Source organism: Harpia harpyja, chromosome 13 (assembly GCF_026419915.1).
Source record: "Harpia harpyja isolate bHarHar1 chromosome 13, bHarHar1 primary haplotype, whole genome shotgun sequence".
NCBI classification, from domain to species: Eukaryota; Metazoa; Chordata; class Aves; order Accipitriformes; family Accipitridae; genus Harpia; species Harpia harpyja.
The window spans coordinates 27,244,863-27,263,725 of NC_068952.1; positions in this window are offsets into that span (position 1 = coordinate 27,244,863).

Below are 18,863 nucleotides of genomic sequence, written 5' to 3' on the forward strand. Positions count from 1 at the left end.
GAAGTTGTCTGACTTCAAGTGGGAAATCCATGATGCTTTGGGGAGAGGCAGGATAGTTAAGATTCGCTAGAGTGGAAGCAATAGTTGAATGACATGAATAACCATATAATCATTAGATTATTTTATAATATCATGTATTCTGCACTTAAGTAAAATTTTATTTAAAAAAAAAAAGAGAATTTTGAAACGCTTTTAATTATTCTGAGACCCAGGTCATGCAAGACAACCCTGGACAATTAGTAGGCTTAAAGTGTATTTGTTATTGGTCAATTGGAGATGGACACAGGATCAGCTGTATGCTGATAGAAATCCGAAGTTCCATTGCAGCATTCAGGACTGGCTTCTGGTTGTGATAAATCCCAAGGTGTCATGTCTTGTAGTCCCAACAGTGCTATACATATAGGAGTAAGGATGATAGTTAATTCTTGCTTGGCATTTTTGCCACCTAAGTAGTATACATACATTTCTAGTCTGTATTTCCTGCTTCTATCACCTCATTCAGCAAAGCACTCAAGTACTTGAATATTTTTAGAACCTGCTGGAATATTATACCCAAATCCATCAAAACAATGTGATTAAAGATACATAAGCACATGCTTAAGTAACTTGCTGAATACATGAGAAGGGGGATAAATCAACTTCTTCTGAAGAAGTTGGTGTTTGTGGAACATTCACAAGGCAAAGAATATAAGAAAATTCACATTCAGCCCTGTAATTTATCCTCAGTACTTCAGTACCAAATTTAGGAAATATAGGGAATGATTAGGGTAGCTACAGTAGAGATCCTTGTTAGGGGTTCTATTTTTTTCCAAAATTTAATTCTGTCATACCTTCAGAGCCATCCATCTTGTATTGTGAGCCTCTTCTTATTCCTCTAGGTCACGTGAAAAAAAAAAAACCAAACCCAAACTAGGCAAAACCAAAGAGACAAAAAACCCACTGCAAACCATAACAGTGGCAAATAATTGAGACTTTAAAACTACTGGGCCCATCGCTAATGTTCTAATAAAATATCTGCAAATAAAAAGAAATTCCAAGTGTTCAAAGCTGGTTTCAGTGTTTTATGACACAATAAATGCCTTATGATCTCATTAATGCCATTAGGCTTTTATCTCCACGAGAGGAGGGAAAAGAAAGGATGTAAACTCTGAACAGGGACTGTGTCAGGGTAAGTGTACAAGAAGAGGGAACGCTGAACGAGCAGCAGTAGGTTTATTCATAAAGCAATGACTTCAGTCATTTTTAGTCATTCAGCTTTACCCACAGTTATCATGCTTTGGAACTATTTTCTTATTTTTCTGTCATTTAACTATAACTCTCAAACTTCCATAACTTCTCCGCTTTCAGCGTCAGTAAGTACCTCTGTGATTCACCACAAGCCATGGTACTTTCTGTTCCTTGTTACTCCAGGCTTCAAGACTCTCCCTATGCACCCTCACAGGGTGCCCAGCCATTATTGATGCCTCATCCAAAGTAATCTCTTTTGGGAAACAGCGGCAATCTTGTTTTAGACTCCAAACTTTTCAAAAGACTAAAATGCAACTTAACCAAGATCTGAAAAGTTGTCAAGTTGGTTTTAAATGAAATAATAGATATAATTGTAAAGAAGTTTTTCGTTCTTTTTATTTGCCCTTTTTGTGTGTGTGTGTGTGTGGAAGCTGCCAGGAATTCTGTTTCCTGGTTTTTGTTTGTAACCTGTCAGAGCTGGAAACTTTATTCATTTTAAATCTAAATCAAATCTAGGAAGCTGACAATATTATAAGAACCATTCGCTGAACTAACCTTTTCTCAACAGTACATACTGTAGAAAAGAGACAGGGACAACTGAGATTAAGGTAACGCCATTTCTTGTTGCGCCAACACATCTTGTTAATTGAATGTGCAGTTTAGACCTTAAGCTGTCAGTCACAGAAAATGAATCTGTGTATTGCAAACCAACACACAGAACTGTGGCCAGTACCATATTAAGCCAAGTTCTTTACATATGGCTGGTTCTTATGCATTCTTCAGTTTTTGGATACCTAATATGAGACCTCTTCCTCCAGAAAATTTTTACACCCTTTTAGAAAATAGGTATGGTATCTGAGATGAACACCAAAAAATGGTAAAACTCCAACTCTTTCTTTCTTTTTCTTTTTTTTTTTTTTTTTTTTGCTTACAACTGGAGGTTTTATTTGTTACAAATAATGATAATAAAAACTGGGACAACAATAAATCTGCAATTCTCAAAATTCCTGGAAACTGCTTTTTTAGGGATTGATTTGTAATTTAATTTTCCATTTGCATGTGGATATTTTTTAGACCTTCAATTACGTGATCATGATAAATATCCCTGGCTCCAGATAGCCTGTACAGTGCTTGCCAAGTTCCCATCTTCTCTTCCAGCCAGCTCCCTGGTCTGCTTGGAATACTTTGCAATGTACAATGAAGCTACATAATGCTAATTTGGTTCTCCCAAAGTACTGTTTATAAAGGGACGTTTGTTTACCCTATAAACAGATAGTCACATTTTTACCTTGTTTCAGGACCAGCTTCCACCTTTCAAACTCTAATTTTTTAGGAATTCCAGACAGCTCTAAAGACCATCTCATTACAGAGTGTTTGGCTGGAAAATGACTATCAAGAAGCATTTTCCTTGAGACTTCCCATTGCAGAGGATGTACTGCTTATAAATAAGTTTCCATTGGCTCAGGATTAGGTCATTTACTATGACAAATATGAAAGCTGTCACCTGAGTCTTGTTATCAAGATTCTTGTCAGTGTTGACTCTGAAGTATAAGCTTTTTTTGGACTGTCCAGCTAATGAAAGTGCCACCAGTCCTATGTGGATGATCTGCATAAACAGCAGAAGTACTAATGCATGATACTTGAGTCTTGTAGAACCAAGAGAAATGGCTGTAGATGCACCAGGTTCCATCTGGTAGCTCTATATGACAGGTCTGAAGAACTGCTACCAGCCAGGAAGCTCATTTCTTTTACTCAAGTTGTGGAGGTTAATGTTCTTAGCACTTAAAATCCTAGGTTCAAATCCTTCTCGTGGACTGAGCATGGTCTGTTACTCTGTCTTTAGGGAAATGTTACCTGCTGATACTGGCCAGGTACAAGGAACCCCAGCAAACAGCACCAGGGTTAAACTCTGCTGAGCAGGAGCCATAAGTATGTAAGGTTTTCACTCAGCTCTCTCAAGACTTAAGTTTACATGAATTGTTGCTTGAAATATTCTGGTTCTTGTCTGATTAGTTGCCATGCTCCACGTTTTATTTCCCTCAAGTTGATAGTTATATCCTCAATGATTTTTACAAGGTGTAAACTGCAGGAAGATGTAAATTCAGCCAGGGCAGAGAACCTGACAGCTTCAGTCCAAGACAAAAAATGAAGCAGAAAACTTGGGATCAGCAATGATTTCAGAGATGACTGAAAATTTCAGGAGAACCTTTTTCATTAGGGTTTTTCATATTGACCCCTGAACATTAAAGCTTCCTCCAACACAAGAACATGTTGGTCATAACTCTGATCACGCTAACACCAATGTACCAGAGCCACCAGATGTGCTCTGAAGCACTTCTCTCTTTGCTAAAATAGTATGGGATATTCTAGGGTAAGGGCCTGTTTTCCCACCTAAGCAAGTCTTCTCTGGAAGAACAGTGAATCCTTCATCCCACTGATATCTCCAGATCTGGACTAAGCACACTGAGGTGTTTGCAACAAAAGCAACTTTAATATGGTATCTACAACCCAACAGCCAGGAGACAAAGTAACTGTAGGATCCTTTTTTGCACTTTAAATACAATCCACAAACACTAAAATATTTGTCTTCTTTCCTTTCCATATTGGGGAGGATAAACTCCTGGCCCATATCTTTAATTAGTATTTAAGCACCTGAATGTCACTGGTTTCTCTGGGAATTAGCTGCCTACAACCATGTATGGTTTGATTTGATGATCTTAAAGGTCTTTTCCAACCTAAATGATTCTATGATTCTATGATTCAGAATGTGGATTTTTGTTTCAAAAAGCAATACAAAATGAGAACATGCTGTACTATTTCTTTAACAGCATCTGCCTCCATAGTACATGTCTCTTTCTGAGTGGAAGTGGCAGGCACCTGAGGAAAAAATTCTTGTCTTTGGAAATAATAATGACTTAAACCACTAAAAAACCTAAAAAATATTTCCCAATTCACAAATTAATGCCTCTTTTCACATAGCTTTTCATCTTCTTGTGACGGATGGCCCAGTTAGGGGAACCAATTAATACATTTTTTAACTCCATTAATGGGCTTCCTGTTCAGGGAGTTTCAAGTGCACGTTTGGCATTACACATGTTCTCGTGGCAAGAAAGGTGTTTTCTGGAAAGAATGCCAATGAACAGACATCAGGCTTTGCCTAGGCAAGAAGTAGAAATATTAAGTGCATACTAAAATTTGTTTCTAAAAATCTATTATTCTATAAGCAAAAAGAAAAAAGTTACTTCCTGAAGGTAGGTTCTTCATCTTTCTGACTTCTTTCCTGTCAGGAAGTTAATTAACCATCCAAATATTCTTAGATTTTTTTCCTAAGTCATAATTCTGAGATCATTTACTTAAAGGAACCAAGTCCAAGCATTCAAGCTGAATAACAATAGCCTCAGAAATAAAAGCATTTATAGCAAAATAAGGTCAAGTCCAAAGCTTTTTTCCTGGATGTTTAGGTGTAGAACTATATATTTATATATATATTAATATATATATATATATATCATATATTAAAAAGCCAGGGAAGGAAAAAAAAGGGGGGAAAATGGTGGAAATAATAGTGGCAATAGGTAAATGTACCCATGACCTTTGCTCCCAACAAAATGTAAATAGAGCATGAAGGACATAAAGATTCACCTTTGATGTACATTTTAATTACTTGTTCAATTTTAATAAAGCATGATAATTAAATTAATCAGGTAAATATATGTGTCAATGTGTGGGTAGATGATGTTTTGTTGAGCTATTTAGTGCTTACTAATGGAAACTATTAATAGTTGTATACACATAATTTAACCTGAAATTAGAGGATGCTCTTGGCATGAGATAGAGATGCAAATTTACTTCACTTTTAACTGTTGGAGTTGTTGTTTGTTGGTTGGGGGTTTGGGGGGTTTGTTTGGGTTTGGGGTTTTTTTGTTTTGTTTTTTCTTTTTTTGCTGGATCATCTCTGACTTTATTGTGGGCCATTAATAAATTCCAGACTGGAAGGCCTAACAAAATGAAACAAGAATGCTTGGAGAAAACTCCAAGAGTACTACTGAAACATTTAAAAATGCAACTTCTAAAAAGCTGCCAATAATTTCCTCTGTATTTTTCCAGATCATAATTCTTTATCAGTTTTTTCCCAAGAGGAATACTTTGCCTTATGTATTATCATGCTTTTTTTCCTTGGATGCATCAGAAATGACAAGCCAAAGAACAGCAATCTGGAGCATGACACAGTAATTCTCATTTATGAGCTGTTTCATATTCTTCACCAGACTTCCCATGAGACGGGGGACTGTTGGGATGCTGTGGGTCTTCTGCTGCTGCTCCATCATAGGAAGTAGGACAAGTTGGGGGTAATTAAGGGTGCTTAATTCTTTTTAAGTGTGCCTAATTAATTAATAAAAATCCTAGCTTAGTCTAAGATGGTGATTTGGTCACAGGTCTCTAAATACTACATGGAGACAGAAATAAAATAACATGACATGCAGTCCAGGAAATAAAGACATAACAAACTTCAGTGGAGGGAACTCAGAGACAGAACAACTCAGACCAGAACTGCCCTACTTCAGATAGAAATTAATGCCCTGTCATATGTCAACACTTCAGACACTTGCTTCCTCCAAGCTAGCTGGTGCCACACGCAGAGAGTGCAAAAACTCTTCAACCTTCCTCCTCCTCTTCTGATAATTGCTTATTGTCCCTATACATACACTGCTTTTCTGTAATTGTAGTTTGACTCCTGTAGAAATAATTTCATAGTACATAAGACAGCATTATTGTAGCAGTAAGGGAACTAACGGACAAGTTTTCTGGCTTATGAACTGCTAAGTACCTTTTTATTTTAAGCATAAACAGGAACAGAAGATGGAGTTTGTTTATACAGGGAGGGTAATCATCAAAATATTGTGTTCTTCACAGTGCATGATCCATTAGGACACAGGAGGATTACTACTTGCCCGCAAGTTACATTTTAAAGAGTTAGGGACCAGGAAAGTGCACCAGATGTCCATCCTGATGTCTTTTTTTTCCTGTTTCCTCTCACTAGGGTTACTTGTAGCTATTAAGCATCCTAGGAGAGCACTAGTGTTGCAGTCCTCTGTGCAAGTAGATGTCCTACTTTCTGGAACACCATTGACTCCTTTCTAAATTCAAATCATGGAGGCAAGCCTAATCGTTAAAATTTTCATGTCACGTATAAGCGAGGACAGGGCATGGGTGCTGAAGAAATGTATTGGATGGAGTAATAGAGAGCTGCCAGCCTAAATTGTCTTTTGCAGAGTTTACCTAGGAAGGTTACGGGAGTAAGAAAAATGGAGCCAACAAGCCAGAATAGAGACATGAAGTCATTCACAGAGCCAAAATTTAGAGCATGTACTGACTTCTGAAAATCACAAGGGAATTGTGATGGAAAATTGATATCCTCTGGGAAGGATTGTTTACAGCTTGGCATGAGTTTTCAGCAGGCTGTTCTCATAACATTCAGCCCTGAAATCTCTCTGTTTAAACCCTTGTAGGATAAGTCTTGAGCCATCAGAGATTTATCCCCATTCATGTTGTAAGTACTTTAAACAAGAATATTGAAGAAAAGGAATCAGACTGCTGAATTCTCATCAGGTAAAATATCTTGGTTTAAAAAACAAGAATCCACAGAAAACAAGATAAGACATTTTTAAATCATAGATTTATTATAATTGAAAAAATTCTGGTGGCATTAAAATTTAAACTTTAGCATTCATTTTAATTGTAAGTTGCTCTACTCATCTCTCTTCCAAATCTAAATAGCAGCAGACAAAATATAAACAAAACGAATGCTTGCATCTCACAATATACAAATAAAATTAAGGAATCATATCAAATATTACATTTTCAGTCAGTCACTGCAATCTTCCTTTTTAATTTAAATTCTGCATATTATTTGTTACTGAGTATGTCCTGTTGCTTTATTTTCACTGGCATTGAGACTTAGCTAAATAAAAATATAACCTACCCCAAACAGTACAAATTTTAATGTATCAAGTTTTTGCTACTATTAAGATAAAAACTTTCACTGAAACTCTTAAAAATGCATTGCAATGTGATATTCACTTCCCTATAGCAATTTTTGTTCTGAAGGACATCATTGTGCCATATTTACTACCCTTCACTGAATAGCTCCACACAATCCCACTTTGCCTTGGTGCAAAGATAGATGAAGTAATCCCTCAAGATCCTCTTTAGACTTATATTTCTGCAAATTGCTTTTGTGTTACTTGGGGGGAAGGACCATAAGAATCTGTTCACAAAATTATACTCTCTGATACCACTGCACAACACCTATTGTAAAGATCCCATGTATTACTTTCTAAAGGCATCCTTCTTGTAAAACAAGAATTGTGAAAAGAAAGGCATGAACTGGGGATGTTTCCCTTTATGAAAGCACCAATGGGAAACTCTGGGCTCATTTCAGTTGAGCCAACTGTTATGCTTAGCTGTTCTGGAAGAAAAGAAATATATTTGATGAGGTCTTTACTCTGGTTAAAATCAAGTTTGTGGGTCTAGACAGCTGAGAGGATTGGGAAAAGACCTGGAAGGTTTCACTGCTACCTTGTTAGCTGAAATGGGTCCCATGGTGACAGCAGCAAAAAATCCTATCTTTGTTGCTCATTTGTTTCTGTGAAGTTAATTGGTGGTACCATTAAAAAGTCCATGGTGATGACAGGTATCATTGTAAAAAAAAAAAAAAAATCAGATTGGGCATCAATTATCTTGCCAGTTGTTCTTTGTATACATAAATTTGGGGGATGAATTTTATTTTGTTCATCAGAAAATCCAAATATTTCAATATTTCACTTCTGACGCGTGGTTGCAGGGTGGCTAAAGCAGTTAGGGACAAGACTGTGAGAAGCAGTATCCCATGAGCAGTGAGAATGACTGTGCTAACAAAGTGATGCTGCTAACAATATAAATACATACCAACAGTTGCTTAAACCTTGGTGGCACCTGCTGTGGAGGCTGGGGAGCTTCTGAGATGTCTGAGAAATGGCCAGTGCCACAGTGCTCAGCATTGTGCTCTTGACCACCCCAGGGTTTGGGGTATCTTTGGCGGTGCCAAAAAGGTCTGGCTGCTCTGAGCTAGGGGTTGCTTCTGGGGTGGTGAGACTCCTGCTCCATTGCTGGTAGCGGCACCTGGGGCGGCACCGCAACCTATGCTGAACTGCAGAAATCAGTGGATGGCTGGAGGGGACTCAGAGGGAGGCACATGAAGGCATTGGGGTGGAAGGAATGGGACTGGCAAGTCCGGAGCTGTGCTTTCTGTAAATCTGCCCTATGATAATAAAGGAAAAACCTGAGGAATTTTAAAACTGTGCCACTTGTAGAGGTTATGCTGCTCTTGCAGGTAGGTTCCCATTGCTTAAAGTCAGATGGCAAAGCACGGACAGTGTTTTGCAGCACTGCTGCAGTGCTGGGCTGCCTGTGCTGCTGTGCCTGGAGCAGCCACTCCCAGTGAGGATGGGGAGCCTGAGCAGACTTTTTAATATGATTTTTTTCTTTAGGAACAGTGAAATGAAGATAAAGTGTCACAATGTGCTGTTTATGGAGGAACATGCACGGATATGAAAATAAATTATTGTTTGGGGATGTAAAAAAATGCATACGTATATTGACTATGTTGCTTTATTTTCCCCTGTCAGGGATGAAAGCAAGCAACTTTACAACAATAACAGATGAAACACAGCACCTGAGCACTGAGGTGATGTTCACTGAAAGCAAAGTCATCAGCTTTTCAAGGCAGGAACAGCCATGCATTTGTGCTATACCTGTCACAGAGAAACCCTAGTTGACAGTGAGCAGTCCCATATAGTACATAATGCAGATAGTAAGAGAGATAATGATAAAAGTTACAAATCTTCTTGGCTTCAGCAGGTCACAATGCTTTTTAAAAATATGGAGAAGGAAAAAGAACATTTTAAAATGGATTTTCTGAACTTCCCTATCCAGCTCTGTTGATGTTCTGTTATTTCTCTTCTATATTTCCAAATTTGAAAAGAAACAAAACCCCATGAAGTAATCACTCTCCTCTGTTTTAGAGAGACCTGTCTCATTGGGTAACATGACAGCCTATTCTGTTAGTGATTTATATGATCAGTCAGCCTTTGAACAGAAAATGTTGTGAATCTGTTACTTTGGGTTATCTAATTTATCCCCAACTGCTTTTGTCACAAAATTACCAGTAAGAAAAAAAAAATTGATGAAAAAATCACGTTTTTATTCATGGAGAAGCTCAACATCTTCATTCTTGGTATATAGTACTTGTCTTTAGCATTACTGTGAGCTAAATAATGCTTTGTGACTGGTTCACCTTTGTGACCTTTAAAAGTACTTGTCTATACAGACAGACAACTAATCTAATTTGATATATTTAGTTTCTAAAATTTTAACACATGCTTTCTAGACCTCACCTAAAGTCAAGGCAATCTAATTGTTAAGATATCCTTTCAACAGTCCGTAATGCAGTAGGGTGAGATAGTCATATATTTCACATGGCTTTGAAGAAATACCTCCATTTTCTCAGAAAGGCAAAAAACCTCCTTCTAAGGACATAGTAACCCAAATCTGACTGTATATGCTTCTAGTCATCTCTACACTTCTATCTTAATATTATAAAACTGATAATCTAGGTGATAGCTTGTATCTGTCCTACTCCTGCTAATTTACAGCACCAACAGGGTCCACTAAGGCTTCATTTTATCTCTGAGAAACTGACTTCAGACCACTTTGTGAATTAACCCAGGACTCCAATACCCAAGTCTATCATCCTGTCAAATATTGCTGGCCACAAATTTTCTTTAAAACCAGTCACAGCAAAATGAAAACTCCAGATGACTGAATCTTCCTGAATCCTAAAATCTATAGGTTTAAGGAAAAAAATGTAGAGGAAGGGAGGCTTTCTGAATGAAGTTGGAAGGCAGCTGAAATCCAACAAAAGCAAAAAAAATAGTTCTGTCTTCTGTGTTACTGTCTTCCGTTTCCATGGAAACTGAGGCTGGATTGGCAAAAATGGGTTAAAAGTGCTTTACAGTGACAGAGACTAATAACTGTTATTTTATAACATTACTTTTGCCAGGGGAAGGGAGGGCTGCATTCTGAGGAGACACAGGTTTGCAATGAGTCTACACCTTGCTGAAACTATCAGACAGCAAAAACATGTGGCATGAGAAATTTTGATTAAATATACAGTAAATCAATACAGACTATACAAAAGCCATAAGAACCTGAGAAACACTGTATATGAGAGAACACTTAATCCCAAAGTCAATGAATAGCAAAATCCAACCATATAACTATTTGACTTTTCAAAATACTGAGAAAACACTCGATTACTTGGTAAATACAGAAAAATTAATCTGTCTGTCCTCTTTTCCAATGTGTGCATTATTCTCGGGGGGAGTTACTTCAAAGAATCTTCAGTAACAAAAATTCTCAGCCTGCATTGTTATCTTGAAAATAAATTTTATCCCTCGTGCTTGAAAATCTAGATTTTCATGGGATGGAAATTTCAGCATCAGTGTTAATTTTCCAGAGCTTTACTTATGGCACTAAAACACTTTCAGCACTTACTTTCTTTTAAGCAAGGTAGATCAGAGAAAAAAAAAACCTAATTTCCCTCAGAAACATTGCCTTCTGAAGCCAACAACATCCTCAGATTTTAGATGGGTGTTCACAACTTCTCAGAAAAAAACAGTCAGCAGCACTAGTGGATGAGAACGGGTGCTCATTAAATGGAAAGCAAATGGTTTGTCTTACAGGAACGCTGCAAAATGTTAATTGTTCAAAACCCTATTTAAAAGTATTGATGACCGTGTCAGAAATGTTTTACTTTGAGAGTCTTGCTGTGGATATCAGCCCATAGTTGAAGTTACTTAAGTTATGCTTTGTCAAGTGTTAACACCCTGGAAAACAGGCCATTTTTGTGAAATATTCCACATACAGCATGCCTGTACCTACAAGACAACTTAGGTTCCGAAGAACAACCCTTGAGCAGCATCAGACTCTTTTTCAGCCCCTGTGCAACCCTGTAGATACCTGGAGGCCCTGGCCCTGAGGTTTGCTGGGTGAGCCCATCCTGACTGGGGTTCCCAAACCGTCCCCTGCCCGGGGCTGTGCCGCGCTGCTCTGCTCCTGGCTTGCCCATGGGATTTAACCCAGCACGAGGGAGGATGAATAGGGCAGGATGGATAGGGCTAGGTGAAGTTCAGGCATTTCTGCCTTAGCAAAAACCCCAGGGAGCAGTAGGCTAGACTGATGTTCAGAAGACCCCTGTCTGATTTATTACAGGTATCTGGAACAATGTATTTACCTGGGTTTTCCAAAAAACTACGCTGCAGGTTACTTGAAGGTGGGGTTGTCCCTTTGAAGTTGCTTGCTGGGATTATAATGCTCAACTGTTTCTTGGGCTGGAGTGAGAAGAGTCTGTATTTCAGGAGGAGACACCACCAGACTTGGGCTCCCAGTGCCAGGTCACAGTGTGGCTGACTGGGCAGGGGAAATGACCACCTTTTCTGCCAGGCTCAAGACAGCAGGTTGCTCCGAGAATATGTATTAAATCAGTGAAATAGGGACAGATATGAGGAGTCTGTGACTTCCACTGGGGCTTAGGGATGAGTGAAATAGATGTTAACTTTTCATTCAGTCTTAAGTCCAACAATCCCAGGGGAATCTTTCAGCTTTGCTTAAAAAACCCAAAGCAGAACAAACCCCATTCTTCTCCTCAGTGTCGACTGTCAATTCATAATCCTGTGAACCTGACTGACTGAAGCACCCTTCATAATAAAAGGAAAGGATATATCAAAATACCATTTCATCTTATATTGAACTCTATATGCCAAATGCACCTGTTAGAAGTTAATTCACAAGATGCTTTTATTTTAATTATATTTAGAATTAAATAACAATTAAAAAGATTTTTCACATCACAACTAATTGATTAAAATATTTTAAGAGGTCATATAAGAATAAAGATGTTCAAAGTTGGTATTAGAACTCCTGGCTTTGGTAACTGACACATGAAGGCAAAATCTTCTGAAGAAAGGACAGAGAATGGAGGTGAAAGAGGGTAAAGCAAAGTTTGTGAAAACAAGTATTACTAGATTCAGTAAGAGACATAGGGTAGGACTGCATAATTGGGTGAAAAGGGGTCAAAAGGAAAGCATGTCAAGAAGGATTTGAAGGGTGAGGTGGAGGGCAACTTTGACTTTATCCCCTGTTTTAGTCCAGCACAAATGCAAAAATAAAGTGGCATGTGAAGCAGAGGAGAGACACAATCAGGGATTGTTAGTGCAAGGAAAGCATAAGAAAAAAGGAACAGTCAAATCAAGTGAAAATCAAAGAGAGCTGAAAAGAGAAAGAAAAAGTATTTCAACTCTGGACATTGAAGAAAAAGATAGGAGAGTCAGGACACCAAAATCATGGTTCTTAGAAATGACATTTGTTGTGGGAATGAGCACAAGAGATCAAAGTACAAGAAAATGAGCTGAAATACTGATAGGGTATGCAGAGTAAATAAAAAGAAGGCAAAAGTAGTAAAAAAGAACAGCAAAATAAGTTGAAGTGAAAGCATTCAAGAAAGAGAATAAGATTTTCTTTAGAGAATTTCTAGATGGACTCTGATAATAGAGATATTCCCAAAATGATAAAATCATCAGTATAAAAAAGATGAGAAAATAGAGACTTTCTCAAGTGGACCATGAAGAGGAAGGACATATTCACTGGTCCATACTTGGGCTGAGGGGTAACGTACTAAATTATCTGGGCAAGACAAGTCAAACTGGTGAAGGAGCAAGTTGCCACCTGCCTGTGTCGTCCTGGACAGGTTGTGGTTTGCCTAGAGCAGGCATCCCCCAGCAGCCAGACTGCTGCCTGGCCACCACCCACCACCTGTCATCCATCTGATGATCCTGTCTGCCCCACAGCTGGTTGTGGGTGGGGGAATCCACAGAAAACACCCCTGTAACCAGTCCTACCCCCATGGAGGGGCCTGGCTCAGCTATCACTGCTCACCTCCTCCCAAGAAACCTCTCTTCTCAGCTCACCACCTCCATAGTGTCTCTTGGGCACAAGCAAACACAGCTGCCTTCTGCTTTCACTCCCAGTGGCCTTTCCCCTTTGGATATTAAACCACTTAGTGGATTATATTACTAATTACTCCTTCCTTTCCCTTTCCAGCATGCTTTCAATCCTTGTACCTCCAGCGATCCAGTTGTGTATGTCACACTGTAATCAATTCAATAAGACTGTGCTGATGTGACAAGCTATACAAGGATGGCTTTACTGGAAAATAAATTTAAAAAAACCCTTTAGCAGTCTGTCCTAGAAAAGGTAGATTATCTGAGGTTAATCCCACACATACTATCCAGAGGTTTGAAATACTGAGCCCATTTATATGCATTTCTGTCTGTTCAGTTGTATGCACAACTGGACTCATGTATCATCACCTGTTCCTCTGTAATTTTCACTTTTAAAATCTGTTGTGTGTTGGATCATTAACTCAAGGTGAGACTTCCCTTGCAGTCGTTCCCTCTAACCTCACTGCATAAACTGGTCTCCTGGGTAACAGCGCTCATGGATGATCTGAACATCCCTGTTTTTAGGGCAGACTGTATTGCTCTGCATGTGTGTAGTCATTTACACTGGCACAACGTGAAATACACATATGGTTTTAAATTAAGCCTGGTGTAAATGAGGACACAGACTAATGGAGAATTAATATTTTTTTTGTCAAGTTTTTTGTTTCTTTGTGACCTCTGTGAACAAAACCAGCAATAGGCAGTGTTGTTAGCAGTCTCTCTTCTGACCCACACTGAAGAAATGGAAAGAGGAAGAAATGGGGAAATTATGACAGAGGCAAAATAGTGAAAATAAATAAACAAAACCTGAACAAATCCCAGTATTAACAGACACAAGAAGGCCTGTAATTGATGGTATCTTCTTCTAGCGTCAGGATAACAAAAGCACTTTCATCAGATGTTCTTTCACACTTGTAAAAGTTATACTAGAAATGTGAAATACAAGAACTCCCAAGACATACCTATAAACAGGGGATGCAGGAAAGTGAGTTGAAAGGCACCTTTATGGAAGTTAATGTTCATTAGCTCGAGGAATGACACGCAGGTTAAGCACTTTTGGTTAACAGAAATTTCTAGGTGATATTAAGTCGAGGTAATTCATTTTTTGTCTCAGACTTCACCAGCAAGTGCTCCAGCCACACTGCCCAAGTCACAGAAGGCAAAGGCAGGAGAATGAAGAACCACCCGCTGTAGCAGGAGATCAGGTTTGAGACCATCTAAGGAGCCTGAAGGTGCACGAGTCCATGCGACCTGATGGGATGCATCCACGGGTCCTCAGGGAAATGGCAGATGAAGTGGCTAAGCCACTATCCATATTTGAGAAGTCGTGGCAGTTCCCACTGACTGGAAAAGAGAAAACATAACCCCCATTTTTTAAAAGGGAAAAAAGGAAGACCTGGGGAACTATAGGCTAGTCAGTCTCACCTCTGTTCCTGGCAAGATCATGGAGTGGATCCTCCTGGAAACTATGCTAGGGCACATGGAAAATAAGGAGGTGATTGGTGACAGCCAGCATAGCTTCACTAAAGGCAAATTGCGCCTGACAAATTTGGTGGCCTTCTGTGATGGGGTTACAGCATTGGTGGATAAGGGAAGAGACATCATCTACCTGGACTTGTGCAAGGTGTTTGACATTGTCCTGCACGACATTCTTATCTCTAAATTGGAGAGACACAGATTTGATGGATGGACCACTCAGTGGATAAGGAATTGGCTGGATGGTCCCCGTCAAAGAGTTGTGGTCAATGGCTTGATGTCCCAGTGGATGTCATCTTTAACAGGAAGTGTAGTGATAGGACGAGGATAATGGTTTTAAACTGAAAGAGGGTAGATTTAAATTAGGTATTAGGAAGAAATTCTTTACTGTGAGGGTGGTGAGACACTGGAACAGGTTGCCCATAGAAGTTGTGGATGCCCCATCCCTGGCAGTGTTCAAGGCCAGGTTGGATGGGGCTTTGAGCAACCTGGTCTAGTGGAAGGTGTCCCTGCCCACGGCAGGGGGGTTGGAACTAGATGATCTTTAAGGTCCCTTCCAGCCCAAACCATTCTATGATTCTGTGACTCATACTGACCTTTAAATGCACTGCAGACACTGCATAAATAAATATGTGAAAGCTTGTATTTGGTGGATGGCTTAGCTGATACCTGGCACTGGGCTACATATTTGTTTATACACATGGAGGCCTGGCTCTAGCAGACGAAGAAAGAGACACAGTGCTCCAGATTAATGCTTCCCAGGGCATCACATGCTGCCTTTCATGTGATAATGCCCAGTCACAGCACCAGAGAGGATCCTTCCTTCTCCTGCTGGCACTGAGATCAGGGCTGCTTCCATCCATGACCATCCTCCCCAGACCTATCCAACTTGGAAATGGAAATTTCACAGCTTTGTTGGGTTTTATTGTACCAAATGTGCAGATGAATTCTTTTATAGAGATTAGGGACCCGTACCTCAGCCAGGATAAACTGGCTCATTGACTTCAATAGAGCTTAGCTGATTGATGCAGGCTTTGGGACTCCCCCTCTTTGGTCAAACCTCATTCTGGTCATTTCATCTGAATGAATGCAGACTGGCGGGAAGGGCTAGGAAGTATTTTAAGTGCAGGAACAGTGAAATTGTCCTGTGTAAGACCCTGTGTGGACCAGCTTCCCACAGGATGTTTGCGGCTCCCAAAATCTGTGGCCTTCCAGGGAAATATCCTACTGCAATTTCTGAATAAATTTACAGGAGGAGTTTCCTGAAAGTAGAAAAGCTAGGATGAATGCTGCATTTCTAATTTTTTAAAATAGTAGAATGTGGTATATCAATTACACAAATTTTAGAGAAATAATTATTTTTTGGATAAAATAGTTCTCAGAAGATCTCAGAAGGCCCAGTAAAGACTGAGCTCCCATCTACCACATCCCACTGCAGATCTGGAGGAGTTGATTTCTAACTTGCTTTTTTGACGGTGAGTGTAGAAGGTAAAGTAAATTGATGAATAAGCACACTAACTGGTTGTTACCCTTAGGAACATTAACCGAAGTCTAATAAATACTGTTAAAATGTGGATTGCACAGGTACTGCGTATTAAGACTAAGTGAAAAGTTCTTTTGGAGCTCTGTTTCAGGTTATTTTCTCACTCAGGAAGAGTGCAGCATCTTTTTACACTCAGGTAATCTAGAAGTAGTGTTTTTATGGTAAAGAAAGAAGAAATAGTGCTAAAGGCTCAACAGTTAAATGTACATAGCTCCACTGACTTCAAGATGCTTCAACAGTTGAGAAGAGTGAGAAATCTTGGTTCCTCACCTCTTCTTTCTAAATGAATTTCTGCATCCTAAATTGAAGGAAAACAATTTATCTTGAAGGATCTGCTGTATCACCATGGCTAAATCTAGTCCCCTTGTTAGTAATCATATTTGCACTTTATAACAAGTCTCTAAACCTGTAGCAGTAACCGGCATGTTTAAAAGCTGTTAGGCTTCTCTCTTGCCATTTAAAATTAAGAAGATCACAAAGGTAAATCCAAAGCAATGTCTGAAAGCTTAGTCACATTGGTATCATGAGGAACTGGTGTTTTGCAAAACCTGAATGATCCTATGATAGTACAACCAATTCCTGTTTTAAGTGTCCTGGTATATTTTGCACTAATATTAGGATATTATGGAAGAGTAAATAAAAGGGAGATAGCATTTGACTATAAAATTAAAGGAAACTGAAAATATTCCTTTTAAATGTTTGTTGGTTTGGGTTTTTTTTCCTGTAGAAGGACTTGACTATTTTTGTCTGAGTTTGGAATTGTTATGATACATGTAATTATAATGCACAGAATTTTGTTATTATTTCATGTCTGTTTATTCTCCTTGTGTTAACTTCTAATAATTGTGGAAGAGAACTAGTACAAAATGTTGTTAAAAGGGATATTTTTTGTCTCTAATTTTGCTTTTCATGAGTGAATACAATTTCTGTGGTGAATTTTTTTGACCAGAGGGGTAACATTATTTAGTTACAAAGCCACTGCTTTTTTTTAAGGGCAAGAACTCTATCTGGTGTGCTGTGAAAAATTCTTAGCATTGTAAGAAAAAGCTGCACCTGAAAATAACAAAAACGGCCCTTTTCCTCATTTTCTCTAAATATCTATTGAAAAAGAACTGGAATTCACTAAGCCTTCAAGATTTTATAAAATTTGGTGAGGAAAACATGCTTTCATAGTATTTTATTGCCTCAGGTATTTCTTCTACTGTTACAGGAAAATTATTAGTATTATTCTTTATCACTTTGGATACAGAAGGGATTTCTGACATTTAAAAAACATGTATTACAGTTTGCTCAGTTGTAGCAAATAATTCATATTCAAAGACCATAAAGAAATATTATTAACTGATCTGAATCTAAAAAAAATTATCTGATTTTTTTTTTTGTTCTTATATTTTTCTTAACATTATTCCTGTAAGTGATCTGTATGGTGGGATAAGAGATTGCACTTCTTTTGTAACTGTGCTACCAACTGGGGCAGGATATAGCTGTGATGAAGGACAGAAGTTGAGGGTTCTTCCCCGGCTGGCAGTACAGGTGGAGGCACTGTGACATGCAGGTGACTTAGGCCCCATGTGCCCTTTCCAATAACATTTCCAGGCTTCTACATTCATATATTTTATTCGTAAACATTGAGCAGAGTGTGGCAGGCTAGATTGTGACTTGCATTTTGCACCCCTACAAAGGAAAGGGAAGAAATAAGAATTCTTGTTGTGCCACTGAGACTGGTGTTGGGGTGAGCTGACGTAAATAAATGCTGTGAACCTGCTTACTTGTCCTCCCTCAGTGCACAGGAATAGGAATGGGAAGACAAGGGCAGATCAATACACTAAGTAGAGCAGCTGAGTCAGACAAGAAATATTGATATTTACTTTTGGTTTGGGCCTGCAACAAATAACCATCTCTTCCCTTGAAGTCTGAAAAAATAGGGAGGGAGTCATGCTGTGGAGGTATGTTGTCTCTTGGGATTTCTGCAGAAATGAGGTAGTTTCTGCAGTCTTAAAGGTTAGAGTCTCCTGAAACTTTTTGCTCATGTTGAGTAACACTGTCCTCCACAAGCTGCTGTGGAGACCTGGAAGGATTAACCTGGAGGCACTCTCCTGAGGGAAGTCTCTTTCTTAAAAAAGGTTTGGAGGAATTGCATGAAGAAGCTCCTCACCCTCTCAGCCTGGGTCAGGACTTGCATATTTCCTTACTGCAGGATCCTCTGTGTAAAGCGACTTCTCGCAGCACTCATTCCTTGGAGTGGGGAATGGCAGACCTGACCAGGGAAAGCTTGATGCACAGCTGAAACCGGCAACAATCTCTGAAAAAAAAATGGCACACGAAATATGATACAGCTGGAAACATTTTTTTCTGGCATAAGAAGATAGGACATTGTTTAAAAGGCTAGGTAATTCAGACACCTCTGGATCTAGGGGGACAATAAGGGAGTTTTAAGTTTGTGCATAGGTGTGGTTAAACATGCAAAAACCCCTCTCTGGATTTTACTTCGGCAGCTAACCTTCAAAAGATTGGTTTCC